This window comes from Bufo bufo, chromosome 4 (assembly GCF_905171765.1).
Source record: "Bufo bufo chromosome 4, aBufBuf1.1, whole genome shotgun sequence".
Taxonomy (NCBI): Eukaryota; Metazoa; Chordata; class Amphibia; order Anura; family Bufonidae; genus Bufo; species Bufo bufo.
The window spans coordinates 39,222,557-39,248,360 of NC_053392.1; the positions used below are offsets into that span (position 1 = coordinate 39,222,557).

General features: G+C 44.7%; 1 protein-coding gene across 1 annotated transcript in view; it reads right to left on the bottom strand.

The window, feature by feature from the left end:
• The window catches only part of SCARA5 (scavenger receptor class A member 5), a 271,534-nt gene that overhangs the window by 56,626 nt on the left and 189,104 nt on the right, over positions 1-25,804 (bottom strand). The window lies entirely within an intron of this gene.

Sequence of the window (25,804 nt, forward strand, 5' to 3'; positions counted from 1 at the left end):
ACATGACAGCAACAAGAGGTTCTCCAGGATTTTGATATCCTCAGGATAGGTCATCAATATCTGACCGGTAGGGGTCCAAACCCCTGCACCTCCACAGTTTCCTTGTACACAGCGCCATCCACTGTGTAGTGGACAGAGCTGGTAACTGCAGCGCTGCTCCCATTGAAGTGAATGCTGCAGAGACCTGCTCTGTCCACTACACAATGGATGGCGCTGTGTACTACCGGCATGCTAACAAGGAAACAGCTGATTGGCCGAGGTGTCAGACCCTTTGTATTGCAAATCGAAAGTGGATATCTGCAGCGTGAATTGAAAGATTCACATGCACTTCAAGAGCTCCCTCTAGTGGTGGCTGCAGGCAGACAGGATTACAACATGTAACTCTATGTCTATGCAGGGGTTTTGGAGATTTGCATCAGGAAAAATTGAGCTCTGACCACTAAAAAAATATATTAAGAAATGAATAAGGACAAAATATTGCACCTAAATATGACCTGGTCTCTGGTCCCTTGTACAGTTCTTGAAAAGTCTTACGACCCGTAACACCCCCTGCTTCTAAATATACCCCAAAAAGTAGTCACGCCCCCTCCCCCGACACATTCTAGGGACTTGTAAGTTGTATAAACAGATGGAATATTTCCTATACAGCTGTCAAACAATCAGGGCTGACTATTCCCCCATGAGCCCTGAGGCCCATACCCCCCCTCCTCCCAGTACTAAACATGGGTGTGTCTCCCGTATGTTCCTAATGTGTACGGTTGGCGGTATGATTATCTTGACGCAGCAGAAAGTCTTGCGGCCTCAGTGAGAAGGATCTGGTTACATAACATAGAGAGTGTGGGGATATTTATTGGGGGCAGGGACTCTTCTGGAATGTGTAATGCCTCACAGGGGACCCGGCTCCGCTTCCTCCATGCCGGGGCTGCGGCCCATTTATTTTAGATCTGAACTTGTTCCGAAGAGTCTGGATCTGAAATACACAGAGATTTACTAGGAAAATGGCCGGGAATCGCTCTTATTACAGATGTGGATGACTAGGAACATTCCTTTAAATATTTAAAGGGACAGTGTACAAATAGGAAAAAAGAGGGTCAATAGGGGTCCAAACTGTGACTCCCTGCAGCCGACATCCATCTCTGAAGGTTATCGCGTGAAGGTGAAATACAGCGGAATATTTTATCATGGAGGGATCTAAAAAAGCTGGATGATACTACCTGTAATATTAGGGCTCATATACTGCTACCTATAGTATCAGTGTCCATATAATACTACCAGTAATATCAGTGTCCATATAATACTACCTGTAATATCAGTGTCCATATAATACTACCTGTAATATCAGTGTCCATATAATACTACCTGTAATATCAGTGTCCATATAATATTACCTGTAATATTACTGTCCATATAATACTACCTGTAATATCAGTGTCCATATAATATTACCTGTAATATTACTGTCCATATAATACTACCAGTAATATCAGTGTCCATATAATACTACCAGTAATATCAGTGTCCATATAATACTACCTGTAATATCAGTGTTCATATAATACTACTTGTAATATCAGTGTCCATATAATATTACCTGTAATATTACTGTCCATATAATACTACCTGTAATATCAGTGTCCATATAATATTACCTGTAATATTACTGTCCATATAATACTACCAGTAATATCAGTGTCCATATAATACTACCAGTAATATCAGTGTCCATATAATACTACCTGTAATATCAGTGTCCATATAATACTACCTGTAATATCAGTGTCCATATAATATTACTTGTAATATTACTGTCCATATAATACTACCTGTAATATCAGTGTCCATATAATACTACCTGTAATATTAGTGCTCATATACTGCTACCTATAGTATCAGTGTCCATATAATACTACCTGTAATATCAGTGTCCATATAATATTACCTGTAATATTACTGTCCATATAATACTACCTGTAATAGCATTGTCCATATAATATTACCTGTAATATTACTGTCCATATAATACTACCTGTAATATCAGAGTCCATATAATATTACCTGTAATATCAGTGTCCACATAATACTACATATAATATCAGTGTCCATATAATAGTAACTGTCTGTGATATTAGTGTGCATATAATACAACCTGTAATATTACTGTCCATATAATACAACCTGTAATATTACTGTCCCTATAATACTACCTGTAATATTACTGTCCATATAATACTACCTGTAATACTACTGTTCATATAATACTACCTGTAATATCAATGTCCATATAATACTACCTGTAATATCAGTGTCCATATAATACTATCTGTAATATGACTGTCTATATAATACTACCTGTAATATCAGTGTCCATATAATACTACCTGGAATATCAGTGTGCATATACTATTACCTGGAATATCAGTGTCTATATAATACTGCTTGTAATATTACTGTCAATATAATACTATCTGTAATACTACTGTTCATATAATACTACCTGGAATATCAGTGTCCATATAATAGTACCTGTAATATTAGTGACTGTCACGGCTGTATGTGAGCAATAAGAGCATACACAGTAAATAGAGCTACTGACCGGACCCAAACTAGGGAGGATAAAGGGTGACCCCTGTCAGACCCTGAAAGCTCTCCCTATGCTGCTAAGCACATGCCCGGATCCAAAGACAGCTGGCAATATCCAGAGTACTTGCTGCAGCAGAACACAGGTCCAGTGAAATGATAGCACACAAGTGAAGATACTCAAGCGAGAGATACAACTAAAATGAGAAATATAATCCGCACCCTACAAAGGAGGAGGGGTGATTTAAAGGCAGAGAAATCAAAACGCAGGAGGAACAGCTGGGTGGAAGGAAACAGAAAGTAAAGACCTCATCACAGGGGCGGAGAAACAGAGCAGAGAGAACTCCTCCAAGCTCTAGTAGTGACATCATCACAGGGGTGGAGAAACAGAGCTGTGAGAACGTCTCAAAGCTCTGGTAGTGACAGGCCCCCCCCCCCCCCCCTCTACGGGTGGACTCCGGACACCCAGGACCCACCTTCTCAGGATGAGCCCTATGAAATGCCCTGATGAGGCGAGTGGCTTTAATGTCCGACACCGGAACCCACATCCTCTCCTCAGGACCATAACCCTTCCAATGAACGAGGTACTGAAGAGAACCGCGGACAATGCGAGAGTCCACAATTCTGGAAACCTCAAACTCCAGATTGCCATCAACCAAAATCGGAGGAGGAGGCAAAGAGGAGGGTACCGTGGGCTGGACATATGGTTTTAAGAGAGATCTGTGAAATACATTATGTATCTTCCAAACCCGTGGAAGATCAAGACGGAAGGCAACAGGATTGACGACTGACAAGATTTTATAAGGCCCAATAAACTTGGGACCCAATTTCCAGGAGGGAACCTTCAGTTTAATATTTCTTGTAGACAACCACACCAGATCACCCACATTCAGGTCCGGACCAGGCACACGTCTCTTATCAGCCACACGCTTATACTTCTCACTCATCTTTCTAAGATTACTCTGAATCTTTTGCCAAATGGTAGACAAAGACGAGGAAAATCTCTCCTCCTCAGGCAAACCAGAAGGAGCCCCTCCCGAGAATGTCCCAAACTGCGGATGGAACCCATATGCACCAAAGAATGGTGACTTATCAGAAGATTCCTGACGACGGTTGTTCAGAGCAAACTCAGCAAGAGGGAGAAATGAACACCAATCCTCCTGGTTCTCTGCCACAAAACAGCGCAAATATGTCTCCAGATTCTGATTGAGGCGCTCAGTCTGACCATTCGACTGCGGGTGAAAAGCAGAAGAGAAGGACAGCCGAACCCCCAGGCGAGAACAGAAAGCCTTCCAGAATCTGGACACAAACTGCGTGCCTCTATCGGAAACAATATCAGAGGGAATGCCATGCAATTTAACAATATGGTCGACAAAAGCTTGCGCCAACGTTTTAGCATTGGGTAAACCAGGGAAAGGTACGAAATGAGCCATCTTGCTAAAACGGTCCACCACGATCACCGACTTCCCTGAGGAACGAGGAAGATCGGTGATAAAGTCCATGGACAGGTGTGTCCAAGGACGGGAAGGTATGGGTAATGGGAGAAGGGAACCTGAAGGCCGTGAACGAGGGACCTTAGCGCGAGCGCACGTCTCACAAGCAGCCACAAAACCCTCCACCGACTTACGAAGAGCCGGCCACCAAAATCTCTGCGCAATGAGATCTACCGTGGCTCTACTCCTGGGGTGACCAGCAAGAACAGTATCATGATGCTCCTTGAAGAGTTTGTGATGTAGCTCAGGAGGCACAAACAACTTCCCAGAAGGACAACGGGCAGGTGCCTCAGTCTGGGCAGCCTGGACCTCGGCCTCCAAATCAGAATACAGAGCAGAAACAACTACCCCCTCCGCCAAAATGGGACCCGGGTCCTCGGAGTTTCCTCCTCCTGGAAAACAGCGAGAGAGAGCATCAGCCTTCACATTTTTGATCCCAGGGCGGAATGTAACGACAAAATTGAATCTGGAGAAGAACAGAGACCATCTGGCCTGTCTCGGATTCATACGCCTGGCCGACTCCAAGTATGCCAGATTCTTATGGTCGGTAAAAACGGTGATAGGGTGCCTGGCCCCCTCCAACCAATGGCGCCATTCCTCGAAAGCCAACTTGATGGCCAACAACTCCCTATCTCCCACATCATAGTTTTTTCTCTGCCGGGGAGAGTTTTTTAGAGAAAAAGGCACAGGGTCGCCATTTGGCAGGAGAAGAGCCCTGGGACAAAACCGCACCCACACCCACCTCGGAAGCATCCACATCAACAATAAAAGGTAAGGAAACATCGGGATGCACCAAGACGGGAGCAGACGCAAAACTCTCTTTAATCTTAGAAAAAGCTGCAAGCGCCTCCTCCGACCAAGAGGAAAAATCCGCCCCCTTTTTTGTCATGTCAGTGAGGGGTTTGACAACAGAGGAATAATTCAAAATTAACTTTCTGTAATAGTTCGCAAAACCCAGAAAGCGCATCAATGCCTTCTGATTCTCAGGAAGCTCCCACTCAAGTACAGCACGGACCTTCTCCGGATCCATGCGAAAACCAGAAGCAGAGAGGAGAAAACCCAGAAATTGAATCTCCGATACCATAAAAACACATTTCTCCAGCTTGGCGTACAATTTATTTTCCCGCAGAATCCGCAGAACCTGAAAAAGATGATCCTGATGGGTCTGAACATCAGGGGAAAAAATCAAAATATCATCAATATACACCAATACAAATTTCCCCATTAAATGGTAGAAAATACTGTTAACAAAATGCTGAAAGACGGCCGGAGCATTCATCAGGCCGAAAGGCATAACGAGATTCTCGAAATGCCCTTTAGGGGTATTAAAGGCCGTTTTCCATTCATCCCCCTCTCTGACCCTGACCAGGTTGTACGCGCCTCTCAAATCCAATTTGGAAAAAACCTTGGCCCCAACAATTTGGTTGAAGAGGTCCGGGATCAGAGGAAGGGGATAGGGATCGCGAATCGTGATACGGTTCAGCTCCCTAAAATCTAGGCAAGGTCTCAGAGAGCCATCTTTTTTTTTAACAAAAAAAAAACCCAGCGGCAACAGGTGATTTTGAGGGACGAATATGCCCCTTATCGAGACTCTCGGAGATATAGGTTCGCATTGCGATTCTTTCCGGTTGTGAGAGATTGTAGAGGCGTGCTTTTGGCAGCTTGGCGCCGGGAATGAGGTTAATGGGACAGTCAAACTCCCGGTGAGGAGGTAGCTCCTGAACACCGCTCTCGGAAAACACGTCCGAGAAATCAGAGAGAAATGATGGCACAGTTTTAGTAGACACCTCTGCAAAAGTCGCTGTGAGACAATTCTCTCTACAAAAGTCACTCCACTCATTTATTTGCCTTCCTTGCCAATCAATAGTGGGGTTATGTCTAGTGAGCCAGGGTAACCCCAAAACTAAAGGAGAAGGCAATCCGTTAAGGACGAAACAAGATATATCCTCCACATGAGTGTCACCTACAGCTAGCCGGATATTGTGAACAATGCCCTTCAGGGATCTCTGTCAGAGTGGAGCAGAGTCAATAGCAAAAACAGGTATATCCTTTTCTAATGTGCAAACCTGAAAACCATGCATGGCTACAAATTGAGTGTCAATAAGATTGACGGCCGCTCCACTATCGACAAAAATCTCACTAGAAATGACTTTGCTCTCTAGCGCCACCCTGGCAGACAGGAGAAAATGGGAACTGCAGGTCAGAGGAAAAGCATCAATTCCTACATCAACTTTGCCCAAAGTAGCAGATGAAGCAGAGTTTGATGATTTACCTTTTGAGGTTTTTCTCTTATTATCACTCTTAGTACAGTTCAAGAATCTCCTAGACGGACAAACATTTGCCAAATGACCTATGCCCCCACAACAAAAACACACCATACTCTGAGGACTAAATCCTATTTTATCAGGGGCAAGTCGACCTAGCTGCATGGGCTCCTCCTCAGAGGGGACCGAGACAGGATGACGCCCCTGCACACTGAATGAGTCCGTACCACTGCCCCTAGTCTGACAATGGCTGGACAGAGAGGTCTCGTTTCTTTCTCTTAGACGCCTGTCAAGGCGTACCGCCAATGACATGGCAGACTCTAAGGACGTTGGTCTCTCATGGAAAGCAAACGCATCCTTCAATCTCTCTGAGAGACCATGACAGAACTGACTCCGGAGTGCAGCATCATTCCAACCTGAATCAGCTGCCCATCTCCGAAATTCAGAACAATAAAGCTCCGCAGACCGTTTGTTCTGGCATAAAAAACGTAAGTTAGATTCGGCCAGAGCAACACGATCCGGGTCATCATATATCTGCCCCAGGGCCACAAAAAATCTTTCCACGGATCGAAGGGAGGGATCCCCCGATGGCAGCAAAAAAGCCCAAGTCTGAGCATTACCCCTGAGCAGGGAGATGACAATCCTCACCCTCTGCTCCTCATTACCAAAGGAATGGGGACACAAGCAAAAATGGAGTTTGCATGCCTCTCTGAAGCGAACAAAATTCTCACTGCCCCCGGAGAACGTTTCCGGAAGTGAGACCTTTGGCTCGCAACAGACTCCATGGGCCGGAGCATAGCCCAATGCATGAAGCTGAGTCATAGATTGACGGAGATCCGCTACCTCCAAAGAAAGACCCTGCATGCGGTCAACCAGGCCAGAAAGCGTATCCATGTCAAAAAGGACGGTTTTGGCGGATTATAATGTCACGGCTGTATGTGAGCAACAAGAGCATACACAGTAAATAGAGCTACTGACCGGACCCAAACTAGGGAGGATAAAGGGTGACCCCTGTCAGACCCTCAAAGCTCTCCCTATGCTGCTAAGCACATGCCTGGATCCAAATGGTGGATCGAGGCATGCCCGCGTACCTAAGACTGATGACCACTGTAACCCCTACAATAGTGGAAGGGGCACGGCCACCGGTGCCCTGCTCAGTATATGGACGGAACCGGGGTCGCGTCAGATCCAGTCAGAAAACAAACAGAAACACACAATGTCTACACACTTAACTGAAGCAGCTGCAGCAGCAGTGAAGACGGATCCAAAGACAGCTGGCAATATCCAGAGTACTTGCTGCAGCAGAACACAGGTCCAGTGAAATGATAGCACACAAGTGAAGATACTCAAGCGAGAGATACAACTAAAATGAGAAATATAATCCGCACCCTACAAAGGAGGAGGGGTGATTTAAAGGCAGAGGAATCAAACACAGGAGGAACAGCTGGGAGGAAGGAAACAGAAAGTAAAGACCTCATCACAGGGGCGGAGAAACAGAGCAGAGAGAACTCCTCCAAGCTCTAGTAGTGACATCATCACAGGGGTGGAGAAACAGAGCTGTGAGAACGTCTCAAAGCTCTGGTAGTGACAGTGACCATGTAATACTACCTGTATTATCAGTGTCCACATAATAATACATATAATATTAGTGTCCATATAATACTACCTCTAATAACAGTGTCTTATAATAGTAACTGTGATATTAGTGTGCATATAATAGTACCCGTAATACTACTGTTCATATAATACTACCTGTAATATCAGTGTCCATATAATACTACCTGTAATATTACTGTCTATATAATACTACCTGTATTATCAGTGTCTATATAATACTACCTGGAATATCAGTGTGCATATACTATTACCTGTAATATCCGTGTCTATATAATACTACCTGGAATATTACTGTCTATATAACACTGTCTGTAATATTAGTATACTTGCAGATGTGACACCCTTATCTGATTTACTTTAATAATACCAACCCAACCAGTTTCCATATTATTATACCATCCTTCAGTGGCCACAGCACTGCTACATTAGTGCCCAAGTGATAGTAAAAGTGCCTAAGTATAGCATCCATATAATTATTCCATTTGCAATGCACATATGCCTTACATTACCTATGTACAGTCGTGGCCAAAAGTTTTGAGAATGACACAAATATTAGTTTTCACAAAGTTTGCTGCTAAACTGCTTTTAGATCTTTGTTTCAGTTGTTTCTGTGATGTAGTGAAATATAATTACACGCACTTCATACGTTTCAAAGGCTTTTATCGACAATTACATGACATTTATGCAAAGAGTCAGTATTTGCAGTGTTGGATCTTCTTTTTCAGGACCTCTGCAATTCGACTGGGCATGCTCTCAATCAACTTCTGGGTCAATTCCTGACTGATAGCAACCCATTCTTTCATAATCAATTCTTGGAGTTTGTCAGAATTAGTGGGTTTTTGTTTGTCCACCCGCCTCTTGTGGATTGACCACAAGTTCTCAATGGGATTAAGATCTGGGGAGTTTCCAGGCCATGGACCCAAAATGTCAACGTTTTGGTCCCCGAGCCACTTAGTTATCACTTTTGCCTTATGGCACGGTGCTCCATCGTGCTGGAAAATGCATTGTTCTTCACCAAACTGTTGTTGGATTGTTGGAAGAAGTTGCTGTTGGAGGGTGTTTTGGTACCATTCTTTATTCATGGCTGTGTTTTTGGGCAAAATTGTGAGTTAGCCCACTCCCTTGGATGAGAAGCAACCCCACACATGAATGGTCTCAGGATGCTTTACTGTTGGCATGACACAGGACTGATGGTAGCGCTCACCTTTTCTTCTCCAGACAAGCCTTTTTCCAGATGCCCCAAACAATCGGAAAGAGGCTTCATCGGAGAATATGACTTTGCCCCAGTCCTCAGCAGTCCATTCACCATACTTTCTGCAGAAGATCAATCTGTCCCTGATGGGTTTTTTTGGAGAGAAGTGGCTTCTTTGCTGCCCTTCTTGACACCAGGCCATCTTCCAAAAGTCTTCGCCTCACTGTGCGTGCAGATGCGCTCACACCTGCCTGCTGCCATTCCTGAGCAAGCTCTGCACTGGTGGCACTCCGACCCCGCAGCTGAATCCTCTTTAGGAGACGATCCTGGCACTTGCTGGACTTTCTTGGACGCCCTGAAGCCTTCTTAACAAGAATTGAAAGTATTTCCTTGAAGTTCTTGATGATCCTATAAATTGTTGATTGAGGTGCAATCTTAGTAGCCACAATATCCTTGCCTGTGAAGCCATTTTTATGCAACGGAATGATGGCTGCACGCGTTTCTTTGCAGGTCACCATGGTTAACAATGGAAGAACAATGATTTCAAGCATCACCCTCCTTTTAACATGTCAAGTCTGCCATTTTAACCCAATCAGCCGGACATAATGATCTCCAACCTTGTGCTCGTCAACATTCCCACCTGAGTTAGGGCCCTTTCACACTTGCGTTCTTTTCTTCCGGCATAGAGTTCCGTCGTCGGGGCTCTATGCCGGAAGAATCCTGATCAGTTTTATCCTAATGCATTCTGAATGGAGAGAAATCCGTTCAGGATGCATCAGGATGTCTTCAGTTCCGGAACGGAACGTTTTTTGGCCGGAGAAAATACCGCAGCATGCTGCGCTTTTTGCTCCGGCCAAAAATCCTGAACACTTGCCGCAAGGCCGGATCCGGAATTAATGCCCATTGAAAGGCATTAATCCGGATCCGGCCTTAAGCTAAACGTCGTTTCGGCGCATCGCCGGATCCGACGTTTAGCTTTTTCAGAGTGGTTACCATGGCTGCCGGGACTCTAAAGTCCTGGCTGCCATAGTAGTAGTGGGGAGCGGGGGAGCAGTATACTTACCGTCCGTGCGGCTCCCCGGGCGCTCCAGAGTGACAGTGTCAGGGTGCCCCACGCGCATGGATGACGTGATCACATGGACACGTCATCCATGCGCATGGGGCGCTCTGACGTCATTCTGGAGCGCCCCGGGAGCCGCACGGACTGTAAGTATACCGCTCCCCCGCTCCCCGCTCCTACTATGGCAACCAGGACTTTAATAGCGTCCTGGGTGCCATAGTAACACTGAATGCATTTTGAAGACGGATGCTTTCAGTTCACTTGTGTTTTTCCGGATCCGGCGTGTAATTCCGGCAAATGGAGTACACGCCGGATCCGGACAACGCAAGTGTGAAAGAGCCCTTAACAAGACGATTACTGAAATGATCTCAGCAGGTCCTTTAATGACAGCAATGAAATGCAGTGGAAAGTTTTTTTTGGGATTAAGTTAATTTTCATGGCAAAGAAGGACTATGCAATTCACCTGATCACTCTTCATAACATTCTGGAGTATATGCAAATTGCTATTCTAAAAACTTAGCAGCAACTTTTCCAATTTCCAATATTTATGTAATTCTCAAAACTTTTGGCCACGACTGTACATTATCTATAGCATCCATATTATAATAATATACATAGGGGGTCATTTATGATACTGGTGTAAAGTAGAACTGGCTTAGTTGCCCATAGCAACCAATCAGATTTCTCCTTTCATTTTCCAAAGGAGCTGTCCAAAATGAAAGGTGGAGTCTGATTGGTTGCTATGCGCAACTAGGCCAGTTCTACTTTACACCAGTTTGATAAATGACCCCCATAGTCTTTATATAATAGTACCTGTCACAGTACTCATGCACAGAATCATCCGTTGCATCTGTAAAATAATCCTATTCATAGTGCACATCAAATAGCACAGTCACAGTACCCATGTGTATCAGATATGGTATCTGCATGATAATGCTCCTCATAGTGCACATATAACAGTACCAGTCACAGTACCCATGTAGATCATCCATAGTGTCTTCATACTTATATTATTTGCAGAGCTTATATAATAATATTAATCTCAGTACTCATGAGTAGAGTTGAGCGGACACCTGGATGTTCAGGTTCGGCAGGTTTGGCCGAACTTTAAAAAAAAGTTTGGGTTCGGGACCCGAACTTGACCCCGAACCCGAACACCATTGAAGTTAATGGAGACCCAAACTTTTGGCCACTAAAATGGCTCTAAAATAGCCCTGGAAAGAGCTAGAGGGCTGCAAAAGGCAGCAAAATGTGCTTAAGAGCATGGAAAATGCTCTGCAAACAAATGTGGATAGGGAAATGACTTTAAAAAAAACATAAAAGACCTTAAAAAAAATAAAAATTAGGAATGATCTAGGAGGTTGAGGAGGCGGTCAATGAATGGATGTGGCCGTGTAGACTCACGTGGCAGTCTTGGTGGAAGCGGCTGCGAAGGAGGAATAGGTAGCCAACACAGATGTGTGTTATTTTGCATTTTTACATAGGGGTAGCCCCCAAAATATTGGGACATATAAAAAAATATAAAAAAAGGAATAAGTGCACTTGACTTGAGTACAAGGATGGATGGTTGAGGCTGTTAGAACTGTCTATTCTGCACAAGGTACAGACAAGTCCTGAGGGATCCAAGCCTGGTTCATTTTAATTAACGTGAGCTTGTCCACGTTGGCTGTGGACAGGCGGCTGCGTCTGTCTGTAATGACGCCTCCTGCCATGCTAAATACACGTTCAGAGAGTACACTGGCTGCAGGGCAGGCCAGCACCTCCAAGACATACAGGGCAAGCTCTGGCCATGTGGACAATTTGGAGACCCAGAAGTTGAATGGGGCAGAACCATCAGTCAGTACATGTAGGCGTGTGCACAGGTACTGTTCCACCATGTTGATCAATTGCTGCCTCCTGCTAACACGCTCCATATCAGCAGTTGTGGCCGGTTGTTTCGGCGAGGTGACAAAGCTTTTCCACATGTCGGCCATGCTAACCCTGCCTTCTGAGGTGCTGGCGCTGACACAGCTGCGTTGGCGACCTCTTCCTCCCCCCCTGCCTTCGCCTTGTGCTTCCACTTGTCCCCCGGCGTCAGTCGGGAATGCTCTCAGGAGCGCATCTACCAGCGTGTTCCTGTAGCCGCGCATCTTCCAATCACGCTCCAGTGAGGGAATTAAGGACGGCTATTGTCTTTGTAACGGGGATCCAGCAGGGTGGCCACCCAGTAGTCCGCACACGTTAAAATGTGGGCAAAGCTGCAGTCGTTGCGCAGGCACTGCAGCATGTAGTCGCTCATGTGTGCCAGGCTGCCCAGAGGTAAGGACAAGCTGTCCTCTGTGGGAGGCGTATCGTCATCGTCCTCCGTATTCCCCCAGCCACGCACCAGTGATGGGCCCGAGCTGCGTTGGATGCCACCCGCTGTGAACATGCTTCATCCCCATCCTCCTCCTCCTCGTCCTCCAGTAGTGGGCCCTGTCTGGCCAAATTTGTACCTGGCCTCTGCTGTTGCAAAAATCCTCTTTCTGAGCCACTTCTAAAAGACTGGCCTGAAAGTGTTAGAGATGACCCCTCTTCCTCCTCCTCGTCCTGGGCCACATCCTCTTCCATCATCGCCCTAAGTGTTTTCTCAAGGAGACATAGAAGTGGTATTGTAACGCTGATAACGGCGTCATCACCACTGGCCATGTTGGTGGAGTACTCGAAACAGTGCAACAGGGCACACAGGTCTCGCATGGAGGCCCAGTCATTGGTGGTGAAGTGGTGCTGTTCCGCAGTGCGACTGACCCGTGCGTGCTGCAGCTGAAACTCCACTATGGCCTGCTGCTGCTCGCACAGTCTGTCCAGCATGTGCAAGGTGGAGTTCCACCTGGTGGGCACGTCGCATATGAGGCGGTGAGCGGAAAGGTCGAAGTTACGCTGTAGAGCAGACAGCCGAGCGGCGGCAGGATGAGAACGCCGGAAGCGCGCACAGACGGCCCGCACTTTATGCAGCAGCTCTGACATGTCGGGGTAGTTGTGAATGAATTTCTGCACCACCAAATTCAGCACATGCGCCAGGCAAGGGATGTGCGTCAAACCGGCTAGTCCCAGAGCTGCAACGAGATTTCGCCCATTATCGCACACCACCAGGCCGGGCTTGAGGCCCACTGGCAGCAAACACTCGTCGGTCTGTTGTTCTATACCCCGCCACAACTCCTGCGCGGCGTGGGGCCTGTCCCCCAAACACATCAGTTTAAGAATGGCCTGCTGACGTTTACCCCGGGCTGTGCTGAAGTTGGTGGTGAAGGTCTGTCGCTGACCGGATGAGGAGGTGGAAGAAGAGGAGGAGGAAGCTGAGTAGGAAGAGGAGACAACAGGAGGCAAAGAATGTTGCCCTGCGATCCTTGGCGGCGGAAGGACGTGCGCCAAACAGCTCTTCGCCTGGGGCCCAGCCGCCACTACATTTACCCAGTGTGCAGTTAGGGAGATATAGCGTCCCTGGCCTTGCTTACTGGTCCACGTATCTGTGGTTAGGTGGACCTTGCCACAGATGGCGTTGCGCAGTGCACACTTGATTTTATCCGATACTTGGTTGTGCAGGGAAGGTACGGCTCTCCTGGAGAAGTAGTGGCGGCTGGGAACAACATACTGTGGGACAGCAAGCGACATGAGCTGTTTGAAGCTGTCCGTCTCCACCAGCCTGAATGACAGCATTTCAAAGGCCAGCAGTTTAGAAATGCTGGCATTCAGGGCCAGGGATCGAGGGTGGGTAGGTGGGAATTTACGCTTTCTCTCCAAGATTTGGGAGATGGAGAGCTGAACGCTTCCATGGGACATTGTGGAGATGCTTGGTGACCCAGGTGTTGGTGTTGCTGGAAGATCCTCTGTTTGCGGGGTGGCAGTTGGCACTGTCACTCCAGAGGTGGATGAAGAGGCCGAGGCAGCAGCAGAAGAGGGAGCAGGAGGGGCCTGAGACCCTTCTTGGTTTTTGAGGTGTCTACTCCACTGCAGCTCGTGCTTTGCACTTAGATGCCTGGTCATGCAGGTTGTGCTCAGGTTGAGAACGTTTATGCCTCGCTTCAGGCTCTGATTGCACAGCGTGCAAACCACTCGTGTCTTGTCATCAGCACATTGTCTGAAGAACTGCTACGCCAGGGAACTCCTTGGAGCTGGCTTTGGTATGCTCGGTCCCTTGCTGCGGTGGGCAGTAGCAGGCGTACTGTCTAGAGGACGGCCGCTCCGCTTTTGTACCCTGCTCCCTCTTCTGCTGTGCTGGTGGCTCTGTGCGACCACCGACTCTTCCTCCGAACTACATTTGTCACTCGCATGACCTTGATTCCATGTGGGTAAGATAAGTGGTTGGACATCGGTGCACTCAATCTCTTCCACTTCTGGGGCAGGGCTAGGTGGATGGCCCTGGGAAACCCTGCTAACAGAGTCATCAAAAAGCAGAAGAGACTGCTGCATGACTTGGGGCTCAGACTGCTTGGCTGATTTGCAAGGGGGTGAGGTGAAAGACAGATGGACATCGGCTGTAGGTGCCAACTGTGGTCTTTCAGCAGGAGACTGGGTGGGAGACAATGTGAAGGAACTAGATCCACTGTCAGCAACCCAATCTACTATCACCTGTACTTGTTCAGGCCTCACCATTCGTAGAGCAGCATTAGGCCCGACCAAATACCGCTGCAGGTTTTGTCGCCTACTCGCACCTGAGGAAGGGGTTTCACTTGTGCGTGTAGCTGGCACAGATCGACCACGTCCTCTCCCTGCAACAGGAGCTCCACTAGCAGCACCATGACCTGGGCCACGTCCCTTATTTGACGCTCTCCTCATATTTCTCAAATTTAGGATCTTGCCCTAAATGGGTGTTTAATTAATAGTAGAATAGAACGACAGTATGTAAAGGGTGCATCTCACACGGCCTGAACCAGACTAGGCCTCAATTAAAGATTTGTTTGCCCAAAATGGCTGTATTTCAAATGCCTGATTCAAACCCCTGTATGTAGGGGGGTATCTCACAGGGCCTGAACCTCTGTAGGCCTGAATTCAATATGTGTGCACCAAATGGCGGTATTTAAAATCTCTGAATCTTACCCAAATGTATTAAGGGTGTATCTCACAATGACATCTGCATCAAAGGCTGACAAATAAACTTTTTTGGCCCAAACGAGTATTTGTTTAACAACTGAATTTGACAGCAGTATATAAGCCTGTAATTTCACACGTGCTGATGCTGCAAGGCCTGAAAATACACTGCGTGCAGAATTATTAGGCAAATGAGTATTTTGACCACATCATCCTCTTTATGCATGTTGTCTTACTCCAAGCTGTATAGGCTCGAAAGCCTACTACCAATTAAGCATATTAGGTGATGTGCATCTCTGTAATGAGAAGGGGTGTGGTCTAATGACATCAACACCCTATATTAGGTGTGCATAATTATTAGGCAACTTCCTTTCCTTTGGCAAAATGGGTCAAAAGAAGGACATGACAGGCTCAGAAAAGTCAAAAATAGTGAGATATCTTGCAGAGGGATGCAGCACTCTTAAAATTGCAAAGCTTCTGAAGCGTGATCATCGAACAATCAAGCGTTTCATTCAAAATAGTCAACAGGGTCGCAAGAAGCGTGTGGAAAAACCAAGGCGCAAAATAACTGCCCATGAACTGAGAAAAGTCAAGCGTGCAGCTGCCAAGATGCCACTTGCCACCAGTTTGGCCATATTTCAGAGCTGCAACATCACTGGAGTGCCCAAAAGCACAAGGTGTGCAATACTCAGAGACATGGCCAAGGTAAGAAAGGCTGAAAGACGACCACCACTGAACAAGACACACAAGCTGAAACGTCAAGACTGGGCCAAGAAATATCTCAAGACTGATTTTTCTAAGGTTTTATGGACTGATGAAATGAGAGTGAGTCTTGATGGGCCAGATGGATGGGCCCGTGGCTGGATTGGTAAAGGGCAGAGAGCTCCAGTCCGACTCAGACGCCAGCAAGGTGGAGGTGGAGTACTGGTTTGGGCTGGTATCATCAAAGATGAGCTTGTGGGGCCTTTTCGGGTTGAGGATGGAGTCAAGCTCAACTCCCAGTCCTACTGCCAGTTTCTGGAAGACACCTTCTTCAAGCAGTGGTACAGGAAGAAGTCTGCATCCTTCAAGAAAAACATGATTTTCATGCAGGACAATGCTCCATCACACGCGTCCAAGTACTCCACAGCGTGGCTGGCAAGAAAGGGTATAAAAGAAGAAAATCTAATGACATGGCCTCCTTGTTCACCTGATCTGAAGCCCATTGAGAACCTGTGGTCCATCATCAAATGTGAGATTTACAAGGAGGGAAAACAGTACACCTCTCTGAACAGTGTCTGGGAGGCTGTGGTTGCTGCTGCACGCAATGTTGATGGTGAACAGATCAAAACAGTGACAGAATCCATGATTGGCAGGCTTTTGAGTGTCCTTGCAAAGAAAGGTGGCTATATTGGTCACTGATTTGTTTTTGTTTTGTTTTTGAATGTCAGAAATGTATATTTGTGAATGTTGAGATGGTATATTGGTTTCACTGGTAAAAATAAATAATTGAAATGGGTATATATTTGTTTTTTGTTAAGTTGCCTAATAATTATGCACAGTAATAGTCACCTGCACACACAGATATCCCCCTAAAATAGCTAAAACTAAAAACAAACTAAAGACTACTTCCAAAAATATTCAGCTTTGATATTAATGAGTTTTTTTGGTTCATTGAGAACATGGTTGTTGTTCAATAATAAAATTAATCCTCAAAAATACAACTTGCCTAATAATTCTGCATTCCCTGTAGTGGTTTTTGTCAAAAAAGTGTGTTTTTAAAACCCCAGAAAATGATGGGTGTATTTCTAGCTTAAGTTGTACACCGACTAATCCAGATGTTGTAGATTGCCAAAAAGGTCCTTTTTCTGGAAACAGAATATGAAAGCTGTATATATTAAACTTGAATTTAACACTTGCAGATCAGGAAAATACTGTTTTTTTGGCAAAAAAAAGTGTGTTTTTAAAACCCCAGAAAATGATGGGTGTATTTCTACCTTAAATTGCACACTGACTAATACAGATGTTGTAGTTTGCCCAAAAAAAAATTGTGATTTGAAATTTCCCAAAAGCTCAGATGAAGTGCTGGTGCACTGAGCATGCATAAAATGGCCGCCGCCGCCCACCTAACTAACAGAATTCTAAAAGTTAGTAATTTTGGTCAATGAGCTCAGGGCAGGGTAAAACGATAGTGCCCTGCACCCACACAGCTATTTCTCTGTAGATCGCTGAGTTAGATTCTCTCCTATGCTCTCCCTGAAATCACAAGTCCAGCAGCATCCTCTCCCTACACTTGTAACAGCGGAGTGACGTGCAGCTCTACGTGACCCCAGCTTATGTAGAGGCTGGGTCACATGCTACACTGGCCAATCACAGCCATGCCATTAGTAGGCATGGCTGTGATGGCTTCTAAGGTCAGACAGTTAACCACTTGTTGATTGGCTGCTCTGCAGCCTTTCAAAAAGCGCTAAGAAAGCGCCGAACACCGAACCTGAACCCAAACTTTTACTGAAATGTTCGGGTTCGGGGTCCAAAAATCCAAAAGTTCGGTACGACCCTACTCATGAGTATTATACTCTGCTGCATCCATACCATAAGCAGCTACATCTCTTGTTACCTCCTCACCATACTATAATAGGTCTTTTTTTGTCAGGATACATGGACCTTGAGAGACCCATGTTTCCATTTATCTAGATAGAGGTCTGTGATTACTTAGAGCTGGTCTCATATTGCAGAAGTCCGGTGTTCCCTCCACATCACCCAGAACATATGGTAGCCACAACATCTTAAATTAAGACCAAGCACTCTCATGTAGCTCCATAAAACGCTCTTCATTAAATATCCCAGACCCCTTCATCAGTTTCATGCCTTGCTCTATATTGTTTAAGCTTAGATATAAAAATTGTAATAAAAGCGTTCAGGAAATTCTTGAACTCAAAGACTCTGGGAAAAAAATTGATCTCGAGAGTCCTTCTCAGCTGTGTTGAATACAGCATGGAGGCCTCCAGTCCTGATGAGAAGCAGATGAGTGTTGCTCCAGTTATTAGATGCTACATGTTACTGAATGGTAATAAGTGCAGGCGGCACATGAAGAGCTGCAGGAAAGCATAAAGATCAGGCAGACGGTCAACTCTACTCTATTAGATAGCTGGAGGATGGAGCTTAGCTTAAAATCCAAGATGCCTTGAAAGGAAAATCATTCTTATGGCTATATCCCAAGACACCTACCAGGAATATCTGATATGTGCTCATGATGATTTCTTTGTGAGCCAAATTATCACCTCTAGCAGAAATCTTTGTCAATTTGGTACTGTAGTTCTGAAGTTGGCATGGTGACCAAGTGGTCATGTGTTGTCATCTAGAAGTCAAAGTACTCTTACCTCCAAGTCCCCATTGCCAGGTACAGCTTCTAAAATGGGTGCACCCTAGATCCGGACCTGGTTTCTATCTATAAATTAAATGTCTGGCTTTGTTAATGATCCCTGTGATGCCTATGAACATGAGAGACCTAGCAGGGAAAAGGGAGAACTTTTTAACTTTGCCTTGGGAGTTTTTTGTGAGCCTGGATCTTGGACATATGGTGAAAGCTCGAAGAGTTGGGTGCAGGGGTCACCCGTGGAATCTGAATCCTGTGGGAACCAAGAGGATTCCTCAGTGTTAACTGGGGGACTTACAGATTTTGCATCAGGGCACAGGAGAATTATTTTACACCACTTGGTAAATCCAGTTCTATGGCCAAATGAATGTAAGCCAATCAGCATTTCTCAAAAAGAAAGACATTCATTGGTAGAGAGTAGGGCATTGATGAGATGCCCTTGATGCAGACGCTTTGCTACTCCTTCAGATTGAGGAGAACCAAGTTGTGTTTGGAGACTTGCCTACAGATAATTCTCCATGGGTAAGCAATGTGAAGATTAGCTCTCCTCCTGAAGAAAGCTGTCTACTTGTGGGGGCTCTATCTTTTGGAGCAGTCTCAGTTTGGCTCAGTTTCCTCTGGAGAAGAACTAATTTGCCTACTTTTCCCATAGAGCACTGTCTATAGGTAATCAGCTATAGAGCACCTGAATCTCCTTAATGAGAACCAGTACCCAAGCCCCTTAATTTTTTGGCATCCACTAGAAAATTCCTGTTTGAAAATGACTCAAAGTCAAATGTTCAGACGACACAAGATATTGGGTCATGAGCTGAAACCAACATAGTTTTCTGTGTCTATGACCAGCTGAAAAGGTCAAGAACTCCATCTTGATTAGCTGCAATCATAGATTGTGGGATTTTCCGTACAGATAGATGATTGGAGCAATGAGTTCACCCAACTCTAGGTACATCTTGATTATTCTTGCCTTCTCAATGAAAGAACTGACAAACATGGATACGGGTGTGGAGCTGATGAAGATAATTAGAGTAAATTAGTTACAAGGCCGGGTTATTATAGAATATTCCTCCAATCAGTGTCTTGTATCATCTCATCCCAGAACGAATACACAAGGTAGACATTATGGAGACATAGTACTACTATGATACTCAGCCCACTTTCCTGGAAACCAACTCAACAACGACTCATCTAGCTAATTCAATAGAAATGTAGAGTCCTATGAAAAGAAAGCTTGAAATTTTAGATAACCAGAAAGGTGGACATTTGGCCTGTTCATCTGCAAAACCGTGCAGTGGAGGGAACTGTGGCCACAAGAGAGTTTACAACATGTACCCTGTTTCTCTGGCCTCCCCTACACACTGCATCATCCCAATTAGCCAAGAGAAAGTCTATGATTATCTAATGTGTCTGAGCAGTCAAGAGCCACAGATGGAGGAGGAAAAATAAGTTCTACAGCCTCCTGTCCAGGAGAGTTTTCTGCCCTAGACAACCAGGGATGCTATTGTTATCAACACCTTCCCTAAACTAGACTACCAGGAATGTTACCTTTCACTTCTTAACTTCTCTAGACCACCAGTTATACCAGTTATAAAAACCCTTCATAAACTAGACCACTAGGGATGTACTCCTTAAAGGGGTTGTCTCACTTCATCAAATAGCATTTATTAGAGAACGTTAATACAAGGTAATGTATTGTGATTGTCCACATTGCCTCCTTTGCTGGCTGGACTCATTTTTCCATCACATTATACACTGCTTGTGTCCATAGTTATGACCATCCTGCATCCTGCAGTGGTGGTCGTGCTTACACACTGTAGGAAAAAGCGCCAGCCTCTCTGGTGGCCGGAACCATGGGAGTGCACATAGGCTAGTGTTTTTTCCTATAATGTGCAAGTACAGCCACCACTGATGGATTGCAGGATGGTCGTAACCATGGACACGAGTAGTGTATAATGTGATGGAAAAATCGATCCAGCCAGCAAAGGAGGCAATATGGACAAACACAATACATTAGTAAGTGCCTTATATTAACTCTCTCTACATGATAAATGCCACTTGCTGAAGTGAGACAACCCCCTTTAATGGATGTTACAATTTATTTATTCACTGCAGTAGAACATCAAGGATACTACTGCCATTCCATTCACTTTCCGAGACCACCAGGGGTGTAATAATTTAGTCCTCCACTGCCCTGGAACATCAAGGATATCACTGTTATGCCATTCACTTTCACAGACCACCAGGGATGTTATTATTTACACTGTCCTACAGCACCAAGGATGTTACCACTATCCTCTTCCCCTTCACAGTAATAAACCACCAAGGATGTTAGCACTAACTCTTTCACCGCCCTAGACCCCCAGAGATATTATTAACACAGTCGCTATCCTACAACACCATAGCTATTACCATTACCCTTTCACCTCACTAGACAACCACAGAGGTTAATGTTAATACGGTCATTTCTCTAGACCACCAGGGATGTTCTTATTAACACTTTCATTGCATAGACCACCAGTGATTTTGCTGCCCTTGACCTTCAGAGATGTTATCAGTAACCCTTTTATTGCCCTAGACCATCAGAGATGTTATCAGTAACCCTTTTATTGCCCTAGACCATCAGAGATGTTATCAGTAACTCATTTACTGGCCTAGACCATCAGAGGTGTTACACTTTCTAACCCCTTTAGTGTCCTAGAGCACTAGGCATGTTATTATCTTGTTCACAGCCCTACCCCACAATGCATTTACTATTAACCCCTTTACTTACCTAAACTACCATAGATATTATCCTTAACTCCTACCCCAGCACACTAGAGTTGGAATCGGACCACCAGGTATGTATTCATAAACCCCTTCACTAAATAGGACTACTTGGTCGTTTGAAAATCCACATGATTGTCTTTGAAGGCTTTGTTTTACCAATTTTTTTCCAGCAGAAATACATTGGAACACATTTAGGCCTACCATAGACATAGGATTTTGGCACTACTGAAAAACCTCCATATAGCTTAGAACTTATTATAATGGTAAATTCTCAGGAGCTGTGGAATACTATAGGGTCAGTGCTGAGTTATATCATTCTGTGATTGGAAGAAGTGAGAATACTCAGATGTTCTCTACGTTCTCCAAGGCGTTTAGGGGGTAAGATAACAAACACTGCTCCGAGAACTTAACAAAACATCTTCCTTTACAAAAACAGCTTATGTTTCATATACACAAGGCAGACTCCATTCACAATAAGCCCGAAGACTGAATAAACAAGAAAGGAAGATGGACCCCAGTGCCCCTGTCCCTGCGCCCATGGCATGAACTGTGAGTCCTATTGTGCGGAAGACGACAGGGCCGCAGTCGCTGCACGGCATCAAAATACAAAAATATACACGACATGACCCAGTTTATTCTTTCTTCATCTCATGGGAGGGGGAGCAAGACACATTGCTCCAATCTGTAGATCCAGCACGTATCATCATTTCTGGCACTGGGATATACTGCCACATTGTATATTTATATTGCACTGTATGTGGGAAAGTACAGGATTCCGGGTGGGAAAAGGGGGTTAAACTCCAAAATGTATAGTAAAATAGAAATACTTTGATGATGGCCATATTACCAAGACTGTACTTTAATGCAACATCAAAAGCCCATATTTTCTATATTAATAAACACATGTAGCAGAGCTGATCATGCCATGCAGTGTTCTGGGTTTTGGAACAGAAGGAAAACAGTAGATGATACAATCTAAAATATACAATTCATGTATTTTAATGTACAGATTTTACTGTAATCTACAGCAATATAGCACTCCATGCCAATCGGCGACTGCAAAAGCCAATGCAAATTTTCAGGATTTTCCCCAGCCAAAATTCTGTGCATGGCTGTGCCATGAGGGTTCAGCTTAATCGGCCTATCAGTTGGGCTGGAAGCTGAGCCAATCCGGTTCCTGGCTCAGCACCCAATCCCAAAGATAGGTGGGGTGTTAGGTCCACTACTCAGTTATGTCCAGCTGCTGGTGATTGCGTCTGTATGTGCCCTGGCTCTGTACCTCTGTGCTTTCTATCTGAACTGTAGACGTGCTTGTTAATTTTCTATGTAGCGACCAAGGTTTCTGTATCAACCCCCTCATCCACTGAATTGGCTTCTACTGATTCTCCTGAAATTCTGTCCATGGCTGGTTTGTGGATTAACCCCTAGTCTGCTGTTTGGGCCTATCCATTACTCTTGGTTCTGAACCTGCTTGTCTACTACTCCATTTACCTTGGTCATTCTAGTAGATATGTTTCTAGCGAGCATGCACTAGTTTTTTGCTACCTTACTTTGTAGACGTATCCAGCCAAGTCTCTGGCCTTACAGGGGGCTCTGGTGAAGAACCTAAGGGTAGCCTTTGCTTCCTACCAACGAGAGTGGTTTGGGAAAATTTGTATCAGTTTTTTTTAGCTTGCTGGCTGTGGTTCTAGATAGCAACCATAGCATTCTTTAACTGAAAATATTAGGATGCTTGAAAAGAGAGCTAAACACCCATGATTCCTGTATGTAAATCCTCTGATATGAATCACTTGTAAGGCTACATCTTGAACACAGGGTGCAGTTTTGGGCATTGTGTTGACTCTGATGCAAAAGTATTGTAGAACATGTATAGTTATACCCTCACCCCACTACTTTTTTTGCTATGCTAGCCATTCACACAGCGAACAGCTTAGAATTCACTGATACAGATCTGTACAAACTGAGTTTTGTGAATTATGAACTCCGCAAGGCCAAAGGAAGCTTCTGTTGGCCGAGCATCATCTGGCAGAAACGATTCTCTACGAGGCCCAGAAAGAATAATATTTCTCAAGTAAATAATAATTGTCAATTAATAGCAAATCACTCAGTACACAAACAATTCAATTTTCCTTAGAGCATGAATGGCTTTCATTAGCCCATATCACCGGAAAGTTTTGCGGTTTCAAAATATTACAAAAAGCACGATGTTCCTTTCACTGTACATTTTTTTAGATTTTTTTGTTTTGTTCCAGGCATGTTTGTAAAGGATCTTCTGCTTTCTGTTAGGGGACAAATGGCCAAATAACCTTTGTGGTTTCCAACTTGAGGAAGATTAGTGTTTGTGGTATTGGGCATACGAGCGTAAAGTTCCAAAAAAGTTTAAGGATTACGAGAGAACATTTGTGATGTGGAAAAATGAAAGTTATGTGGTTCTGCTTGAGGAGGCAAGATATGTTTGTATAATCAGCCAACAGTTTAGTGGAAAAGACTTCACTTCTGGCCCTCTGGGGTTGACTTGGACTCATGGAAATGTTTGTGGTTGGTGGTTAGACCACTATGTTGATCGAACATATATCTGCTAGACCTCGCAAATCTGGGAAATTGTAAATACCTTAGTCTTCAGCGTGAGACAGAGGTTTGAGGTCACTGAACCTGTACACACATGAATAAATGTACCTAGAAGACACATTGTCTAATCAAGCATGAGAACCTCCACCTCCATGGGCATGGTGATGGTATCCGGTTACTTAATGTAGATAATGATTACCACAAAATTGTCTCTACTCATTACTTTCCAACCACATTTTCCAAAATACCCAATAACATTCTCATTTCATCAGGCCTAATATCAACAGTTGGGATAATTATGATGTCATAACAGGTGTTCATACAAAGTTTTGGAAACTCTTAAAGACTACCACCCTAAATTCCATTTATAGTATTGCAACAGCTGGTTAGGAGAAGAACCTATTGTACCTTGCTTAAAAAAAGATACCAGGTCAGACTGGCCCATCACTGTACCAAAGGACCCTCCATTGGGCCCAGGCTGTACCAGAGGACCCTCCAGTAGGCCCAGGCTCTGACACAGTAATAGGTCCCAAAAATCCAGCCAAAAATAAATCCATTTAGAGGTGACATTGGAGCCAGTCACTTATCACTACTGTCTATTACTTATGGGCCAGTACAGAAACAACCCATCAGACCAGAAGTGAAGAGGATTGTTGAAAAGAGTAGAGGTTGGTCTGGAGTTTGTATTTTGGGGAATGTCTGGTCTACAGCCTGTATTTAAGGGGTAGTCAGCCCTAGGGTCTGTATTTAGACGTTTAGGTAGCGTGGTATGGGGTCTATATATAGGGTGTAGTCTGGTCTGAGGCCTGTATTTAAGAGGACCTAAAATATAGCACAATCTGCAGGCAACGTGCTATAGAGCAGTAGGAGCTGATGAGGTTGATATACAGTTTTGGGGGGTATCTAGTGTGGGGTCTATATTAAGGTGGTGTTTGGTCTGGGGTCTATATAAAGAGGGAATCTGATCTGGGAAATTAATTTAGGGTGTTGTCTATTTCAGGGGTCCGTATGAAAAGGAAGTCTGGTCTAGGGTCCATATTAATAGGGGATTCTAATGCTGTAGGTTAAAGGGGTGTCCTATGTAGGCAAGATGATGGCTACATTTTTGCACAGTGCTTTACAAGTCTACATTCTTTCTTTCTTATATCCCTGAAGTTGGCAAGCATGAGAAGACATCAGGACAATAAACGGCACATAAAAGGGGGAGGTCTGTTACACATTTTGCACTGGACCCTGGCTTATTGCAGTTACACCTCTGCAGAGGGCCATTTACAAGATAACATTTTGGAAGTAAAAATATTCTGATTTTCAATGAGCTAATTAGGAACGACTTTAATCTGAGATCTTGGTTCAATATTCCTGCTCCTAAGTGCTAGTAAGAATGAACTAATTCCAGCAATAATATTAACCCTTACACATAATTATGTTTAAATGATAACCTTACATAAATTACGTACACAGATCGATCACTACGGTAGAACTACCATAATCTAAGGCTAGCCACTAATGGGTGGGGAGACTCTCCCTAAACTCACACCCTAGTCTTCACCTTAGCCCAGGGACGGCCCCTAGTGGTGGGGACTCCCTGTCCTCGAACCTCGGCTAGCACCGCCTACTGCACCCTAGAGTAGTGATCAGGGATAGGGTACTTACCTAGTGGTAGACTACCGAACGAACATACAGACAAACAAACGGAAGGATGAACTATGTATACAACCCCAATGATATTAATACTTATCAAGAGGTACAAAGTACATCAGAAATCTAAAAGCACACCCTGTTAAGATAGTGTGATACATACAATAATTATAACAGAAATCCCAACGCGTTTCCCCCACGGTGTGGGATCATCAGGGGGTAAATGAAGAC